Below are 8,955 nucleotides of genomic sequence, written 5' to 3'. Positions count from 1 at the left end.
GCCTGCTGACCGGCCACTACCAGAAGCTGACGCCCGAGGACCCCAGCCACACGTCTTTGTTGCTGATGAGGCCTTTCCCCTCCGAAGAAACCTCATGAGGCCATTCCCTGGGCGTGTTTTACCAGAGGAGAGATGGGTCTTCAACTACCGCCTGTCCCGAGCTCATGGTGGTGGAGAATGCCTTCGGGATCCTCTCTTCCCAGTGGCGGATGTACAGGCGTGCCATCGAGGTACATCCTGATGTTGCGCAGAAGTGCGTGAAGGCAACCTGTGTTCTCCACAACTTCATGCGGAGGTCAGCAGAAGTACCTGCAGTGAGGGGAAGCATGTCGGCTGGTGAGGTGGAGCCACTGCCAGGTCTGGGTCAGGTTGCAGCCAACAACTCTGCCAGAGAAGCCATCCGGGTGAGGGAAGCCTTCATGGCATACTTCTCTGTGGAGGGAGTGGTCCAGTGGCAACCCACCATGTAGTGCACAAAACAGCACACCACAACGGCTCTTTTAAGAGCCACCCACGTTACTTTTGAGCAAGGGTCCTGCAATATTATATTTTATATCAGTATCATAATAAATACATAGATGTGTGCAGTGCTTTTACTTTTGTCTAATATATTTTTGTTCAGAATGCTGAATCTTAAGGATATCATCTTACCTGAACTTTAATGTAAACCAAATTTCTACCTCATGACAGAGAAAAGAAAGCACATGAAAGTGTTACCTTTAGTTTAAATAAGTCAAACTTTGGTCCCTTTTGAAAAATAATCATATTTATTTACAAAAAAAAGATACTGTACATACGAATAACAAAAATATTTTTTTTAAAACTATATACACAAATATAAACTATTTACAGACAGGAATAAAAATGAGCTTGCTTGGAGGAATGAGAGGAGTGAAGGGAGGAGTGAGGGACAAGAAGGAGGTTCCAATGGTTCCAAATTTAGCGTAACAGTGCTAGCTTCGCAAATTAATTTGTGAATTTGAAATTTGACAAATTGCTTTTTTTGAGGTGGCAATCTCTCCAGGGAAGGAAGCAGGCTTTTGAGGAACAGTTCGTGCTCTGAGGGGGGAGGTGGAGCTGGTACTGCAGGCCGGTTTTGGAGCGCTTCTAGCAGCAGCTTCTCCACCTCCGTCAGCTGCTCCCTCGACCTTTTTGGTGGCCTCCTCCTTGAGGTCACTGTATATAATATAAACAAGATATTTTGAGATGCTAGAGCATTTTACTCAATCCAATACTTTTTCAAAGTAATCAAGGAACAGTATAAAATGAAATGCAATGAACACAGTACAATGGAAAAGCAAATGTGCAGAATAATAAAATATTCACATTCAAATAGCTGGAATCACATAATTTCATTTAAATTTCCTTTTTCCTTTTAGAAATTGCTCAAAGTAATTCATTTCAAAAACATTTAGTGATCAGTGTCATAACTGATAAATAACCTTGTAGCTCTAGTCATGTACATACCTCTGGGCAAAGCAGCCGATGTGGAAGGGGCTTCAACGGCAGGTTCAGGAGGGGCAGAAGCAGCAGCAGGTTCTGGCAGCGACAGGTGGCCCGCATCACTGCCTTCACCATCATCAGGGATGGGACCTGGATGTTCTGTAGTGACAATATATAAATGCACCCATTTCAATACACTCTATAGGTTCATCTGTGATAATATTTAGCTTTTGATTTCCCCACCAAATAGTGACATAAAAATAATCATAACCTACCATCTATAGCCCCTTATGTATTTCCCATGCTGTGTGCATGTGTGTCTTTAGCTGTCAACAAACCTTGGTCCTCAAGCTCTGACTGCCCTGCTGCTGCTTCTCTATCTGGCGCCTGGTTATCAATTAGGTCGTACTCTGCAGCCCTATGTTCCTCGACCACCTCCTCCATGTTACCCAATGTTTCTCTTGGGGTAACGAAGGGGTCGAGGAAAGACAGGACTGCAGAGTACTTCCACCTTTTTCCTGTCACTGCCGCTGAGCCACTACTCCTCTCTGTCTCCTTTCTCCTCTCCTTCAAATAAGTGTCCCTCAGGCTCTTCCATTTCTTCCTGCATGACTCCACTGAAGAAAAACATGTAAATATGAACTAGTGAAGGCAAAATTAGCGTCTTTGCCACGACGGCGGTTGTGCTAATCGGGGCAGTGCTTGCGAGTAATGTTTTCACAACTTACCAGGTTCTCCGTCCTCCTCACTCACTTTCTTCCAAGCAAGCTCCTTTTTATTCCTGTTTCGATTTTAAAAAAAGGAGGCTGTGTCATACAGTTCCGGGTGGACGCACACGGCGACAATGAGCTTTTCCTCCATTTTTCAAAGAATGAATGAGGAGCCGGTGCCGGCCGGTTCTTGACGTCACCAGAGAATCTCAACGCTGATTGGCCATCGTGGTGCGTCAGATCGCAGAAGTTCACACTTTTCAACTTGCTCTTTGAAGCACCTAACACGCGTATCGTGCAACTAAAATCGCGTCAAACGCACGTCAAATTCGCGCAATTCACGTCAATCGCGGCGCGCTAATGTGGGACGTTTACTCGCGTCTAATCGCGTCTACACATTGACTTTACATGTAAATCATTCACGCGAATGATTTTACTCGCGTCTGGTGTGAACACAGCATAACCTTTCCTATAAAAATGTCCTGATGTGTATGCAGGGCGGCAGCTCACACACAAATGCGTTTATGGCATATTATCACAACAAAACATTGTGTAGTAACAAGATGAGGATAAAAAGTTTGTAAGTCATGAGACGTCAGTGATACGCTACCTGTTGTAACAAAGTGTCAACCATAGGTCTAATTAAATAACGGCCTAAATGCGGGATAACAACATATCGACTAAAAACATAATTAGAAAAGTACCTGGGGCTCTGTACAAAAGACACTCACCTTAAGGACATCACGTAGGCACTGGGTTCCGTAGTACGGCATTGCAGAGAAAGGTGCGCTCGATTTGCTTACCTAGTTGTCCAGGAGCGATATTGATATTTTGTGCACACATTATAGCTACATCGTGGCCGCAAATTAATATTTCGTGCACACGTTATACTTATTTCGTGGCCACAATATAGCTATAATGTGCAAATGAATTAGTGTTTCGTGGGAACAAAGTAGTATTTCGTGGGAACCAATTAATATTTCGTGCGCACGTCATGGTTATATTGTGGCCATGATTTAATATTATTTTGACCATGTCATGTCTTGGGCTACGTACAATCCAAATTCCTGCTGCTTGTTATATTTAAGTATGTTCCAAGCTATTATGTATTCTGAATCTGAATTTTTCCACTGAACCTATGATCCTGTTTTGCTTTTTTCTACTGAGAACAATGCACGTCCTCGAAGATGGGCGGTGAGAACTGGTTCACATACTGGGAGACAGCAGAACTCCTCTTCTCTATCAGCTGCTTTCGATACATATGTAGCCCTTCCTATCCTGCGTTTAAGAGGATGGGCCCTAGGTTCGTTTCGTTCAGGTATACTCTCGTATATAGGTGTGATATTGTAGATAAAATAATTGAGTCACTAAAGCACCTTAAACTTAAAACTAGGATTAACACAGTTACCAAGATTATAGTAAATAAATGAATAACGGGCACCTGTTACTCAAAAACACAACAGAAACCTTTGTATAAAAACAGCAAGTTCCCACTTTTATTTGATAAAATAATAGTAAACATCCATCCATCCATCCATTATCTATACACCGCTTAATCCTCATTAGGGTCGCGGGGGGGGCTGGAGCCTATCCCAGCCGACTTAGGTCGAAGGCAGGGGACACCTGGACAGGTCACCAGTCTATCACAGGGCTACACTTACAGACAGACAACCAAGCACACACACATTCACACCTACGGACAATTTAGAATCACCAATTAACCTCAACATGTTTTTGGACTGTGTGGGAGGAAGCCGGAGAACCCGGAGAGAACCCACGCTGCACGAACCCACATGCAAACTCCACGCAGAAAGATTCCGGTGCCCCCACCGGGACGTGAACCGGCAACCTTCTTGCTGTGAGGCAACAGTGCTACCAATTGCGCTACCCTGCAGCCCTAATAGTAAACAAAAACCGAATAAATTAAAGTAAAATGCAAGTGCACTTTCTGGTAGAAGGCTAACACCAATATAAACCACAGTGCAATAATCAGTGTTTTTCTTCCCCAAATAAAATGTTTCACACAATCAGTTTCTTTATTTCAGTCTTACTGTTTCACTTTTGTAAACCACCACAATAACGTAAAGCCGGCACACCTTGTAAATAAAAGAAAAAAAACAAACGTTGCAGGCCTGAGTCGTGGCTCGGGATCGTTGGGACCCAAAACTTACTGGTCCTCAGCAGAATACAATAAAATAAAACAGAGTACCTTTTCCCGGGCAATGATCCAGTCAGTCACCTCAGTCCGGAGGAGAATGGGAGTCCACACAGGTATCCACACTGATATCGCCACGATTTTTGCTGATTTTCCAACGTGGCCAGAGGAACTCTGAGCATCCCGGTAGCTCAGAGCACTATCTGGTTGGAGTCCTCTCGTTTCCAGGTCGGGAACTGACGAACAGCTACGTGGCTAGCTGGGTTAGCTAAAAGCTGCATGCACACAGTCCGATCACATTTCTATTAGCTTTTAGCCTGCACTAAGCTAGCGAGGCTGTCTCTGAGTGTAGCTGACAGGAATAAACTTTGTGTTGAAATTAACTGTCGCTCACAACTACTACTTGTCTATTGCAAGATTATCAGGCTGACAATCTAAACTACAATCAATATAAAGTTCAGCATAACAAGCTGTAAACTCACAAACGAACTGTTTCATCCACTCTCTCTGACACCACGTTTCCCCTTCGTTTTCCTCTCTCTTCCAGACCGCATCACCCCGTCTCTCACAGACGTCAGCTCACATGACCAAAACAACCTGGTTTTAACAGAATTACTTTTTCTCTAAAATAAATAATGTGTTCTCCTTTTCTGTTTTTACATCATGAAATAAAACATTTTCTCTTACAAACACACTTTAACACAAATTTAGCTATTTTTAAACCCTTGAAAATACCAGGTTTTTAACAACGTCTTAACATTATGTTTTTTTAATCATCCATGAACTATTTACTATTTAAATGTATTTTAACATTTCAGCAGGGTTACACATTCCTTCTGGACAACATACACACACTTTGTATTCGATCCAAGCAGTTTCTGTTTACATTTCAGTGAACTTCCACATGAACAGTGGTTAGCCTGTTCACGTCACAGTAACTGGCCAATTAAACTCGGTAGCATACAAGTCCCACCTCTGACTGTACTGTATGGGGCAGTCCCAGCCCAAGAAGATATCTGTAACCTGAAACCAAAAAAATTCAGTTCAGCTGGACATGAGATTACTCTCTGTCCCTCTGAATCCAGCGCTGCCTCACTTTGCCTGTGACCTGAATAAATTCTACATCTGAGAACTGAAAATTTTTCCGGTTTGTTCTTGGGCTTCCAATTAAAGAATCGGGTCTAACATGCTCCACCAGTCATTAGCCCCATCAGCAAGCAGAACGGCAAAGAAAGTGTGGAGACTCCGTCGGTCATACAGCCTTTACATACAACTGTTGCAAACTGGCTTTGGCTATTTGTAACACACCACTAATTTATCTCACCAACAAGATGTTGGTATGATGTTTTAATCATCAAACTTAAACATTACAGAAATGATCAATGATTAATTAATGGCGCTGATATTTACGCAGACTTTAAGCTACTTCACAGATGAGGACACTATTAGAAGATCAGCAACTAGAAAATAGTCACGCCCACCACTTCTACATCCACTCTCCTTCTCCCTCCTCCTGTGTCGGTTAGTGTGTGCTTGATTGCAGGAGTGGTGACAGCTGCACGGGAGTCAGGCCACCAGCTGTCTCTCATCTTCATTCACTCCTGCCATGAAATGTGGTTCCAGCTCCAGCACTTTGCCAGATCGTAGATTCTGTTATGTTGCCAGTGATGCGCCGAGGCTTTTTGATTATTTGAACTGTTCTGTCAGTATTCTGCCTTGATTCCTGTTGTCCCTTCTACCTGCAGCATGTCTCTCTCCCTTTTGTGGGTTCTCCCCAAAAAGACCAAAATGAGCATCTTCATTGAGAGTATTTACAAGGATGAAAGGGAGAAGTATAAAGAGAGACTGGCGTCTGCACGCAAGATTACAATTGGCCTTGACATTTGGACAACCAAGGGACTTAATACTTCATTCCTTGCTGTAACTGCGTCTTATTTTTGCACTGTCCTGAACAAACCTGAGCACATACTACTAAGTCTCAAACAAATCTCCCATCCACACACTGCTAGTTCTATCAAAGCGTGTGTTGACAAGTGCACTGAGAGATGGGGGATACCAGACAACAAGATCCTTACAGTGATCACAGACAATGGGAGCAACATGGTTGCTGCATTCAGACCAGAGGAGGAAGAGGAGCCTCTGTTAATCGTCTGTTGGAAAAGGTGAAAGCCATTGTGAAACAGTTTCGAAGGTCTTTAGTTGCAACAGAGAATCTTCACCACCGCTGTGGACTTTCACTAATTCCCAGCTGTGTGACAAGATGGTCCAGCACATTTCAAATGGTTTTACGCCATCTACAGGTGAAGGATTGTGTGGCCCAGTGTAGGATATGGACAGACACAGATGCCAAAAGGATTCAAGAGGCTGCATTTGAACTTTCCAGCACCCATTCACAGGTTATAAAAGACAGAACTTTCCCTGCAGGTCACAGGGTCATGTAAATCAGCTCTGCAGACTCGGAGGAGTCGAAGCCGGAGGAAGCAGAGCTCCCTTAGGAATTCCCTTATCACACCTACCAGAGCCTCAAAGGATCTAACACAAAGAAGCTTTTGGGGGAAGACAAAGAAAAACATTCAACCACGCGGACCTTAACAGATGGCTGGGTGTAATGTAGTGCTCCGGGCTTAACGTATTGCTCCGCTGACCCCTCATTTTCTGTGGCATGCAACAACTGAACTTATGAATGAACAGTGAAGATACAGTACCAGAGGATGTGCCTTATTATCTTACTTAGGAATAGAATAGAATAGAATAGAATAGAATAGAATAGAATAGAATGCCTTTATTGTCACTATACACATGTACAATGAGATTAAGAGCAGCTCCTTCAGTGCAACATAGAATAAAGAACAAACTAAAGAGCAAAAAATAAAATAGAAGAGATTTCAATATAAAGTAAGACAAGTTATATGTACAGTATAAGTTATATGTACAGTAGGAAATTAGAAAAATATTGCACAGCATGGTCAGTGATGATATTGCACATTTAAATAGAGTTCACAGTAGGTGGTTGTGAGGTAGATTGGGGGGGGGGCTGGGGTGGACTGTGATGTCAGTGCATGTGTGAGTTCAGAGTGGTGATGGCTTTTGGGAAGAAGTTGTTCTTGAGTCTGTTTGTTTTGGTTCCGATGCACCTGTAGCGCCTCCCTGAGGGCAGCAGGTCAAACATGTCAGAACCAGGGTGGGGGTTGTCCTTGATGATGGTTTTTGGCTCTACTGAGGCAGCGGGAGGTGTAGATGTCCATCAGGGAGGGGAGAGGGCAGCCGATGATCTTCTGGGCTGCCTTTACAACTCTCTGAAGCCTCTCCCTGTCTGCCATGGTGCAGCTGCCGTACCACACTGTGATACAGTAGGTCAGTAGGCTCTCAATGGACGAGCAATAGAAGGTCAGCAGCAGGGTGGGGGTCAGGTTGTGCTTCTTGACGACCCTCAGGAGGTGAAGCCGCTGCTGCGCCTTCTTGATTATCACCGTGGTGTTGTCTGTCCAGGAGATGTCAGGGGAGATGAGAACGCCAAGGAACCGGAAGGTGTGGACCCTCTCCACACATTCGCCGCTGATGTAGAGGGGGGCTAGATCAGTGCTGAGCCTCCTGAAGTTGATAATGATCTCCTTGGTTTTCTTGGTGTTCAGAGCCAGGTTGTTTTCTGAACCAGGCTGCCAACTTCAGGACCTCCTCTCTGTAGGCTGTCTCGTCTCCCCCGAGATGAGTCCGACCAAGTTTAACTGTTCTTAAATGTGAAAGCATAACGTCCTAATAAATACTCCAAAACATAAGCATACTTGTATAAGATAAGATAAGATATGCCTTTATTTATCTCACAGTGGAGAAATTCACGTTGTTGATAGCAGCATTAAACACAGAGATACACATATACGAGACAGAAAAAAAATGTACATATAAATAAAAGAAATAGTGCAAACAAAAGAGAATAGTGCAAACAGAATGTGAAAATGGCTTCTGAATGGGGGGTACATAGAAAAGATATACACACACACACACACACACACATATATATATATACACACACATATGTATACATATATATTTATATATAAAAGATAGGGAATAAATATATAATAATAGTAATAACAATAACAATAATAATAATAATAATAATAATAAGCAGTGCAAATGTATATATATACATACATACGTATTAAGAGGTAGTGCAAATAACCAGTGGAGTTAAAATAAATATTGTTAAACATGAGTAATGCTATTTTTTGGGGGTATATTAGCTATAGGGGGATATTGCACGTTGTGGGTCTACTGGGAGCACAGCTGGTTGTAGAGTCTCACAGCAGAGGGGAGGAAGGACCTGCGGTACCTCTCTTTGGAACAGCGTGGATGAAGAAGCCTGGCGCTGATGGAACTTTCCAGGGCTTTAACAGTCCCATGCAGAGGGTGGGAGGTAATGTCCATGTATGATGACAGCTTTGTCATCATCCTCCTGTCACCTACCACTTCCACAGGATCGAGACTGCAGCCCAGGACGGAGTCGGCCTTCTTCACCAGTGTAGGGTTTTAGTGTGGAAAATAAGATGTACTTATTTTCACACTAAAGCAAATGATTGCGTGAATTAAAATAATTAAAACCAACCTTTGAATTATTCGTCCACCGATATAATTTCAGAGTCAGCATAA

At 43.2% G+C, this 8,955-nt stretch overlaps 1 long non-coding RNA gene across 1 annotated transcript; it reads right to left on the bottom strand.

The window, feature by feature from the left end:
- Nucleotides 1–1,136: 1,136 nt before the first annotated feature.
- Nucleotides 1,137–2,219, bottom strand: LOC103354002 (uncharacterized). Its single transcript, XR_520026.1, has 3 exons — nucleotides 2,172–2,219; nucleotides 1,468–1,602; nucleotides 1,137–1,176 (listed from the first exon to the last, which is right to left on the bottom strand). It is a non-coding gene; the product is annotated as an uncharacterized LOC103354002 (long non-coding RNA).
- Between the last annotated feature and the right edge of the window lie 6,736 nt (nucleotides 2,220–8,955).

The sequence above is a fragment of the Stegastes partitus genome, unplaced genomic scaffold, assembly GCF_000690725.1.
Source record: "Stegastes partitus isolate 25-593 unplaced genomic scaffold, Stegastes_partitus-1.0.2 Scaffold92, whole genome shotgun sequence".
NCBI lineage: Eukaryota > Metazoa > Chordata > Actinopteri > Pomacentridae > Stegastes > Stegastes partitus.
Note: the sequence above shows the minus strand (reverse complement) of the source record. Positions and strands in the feature narration are given on the sequence as shown.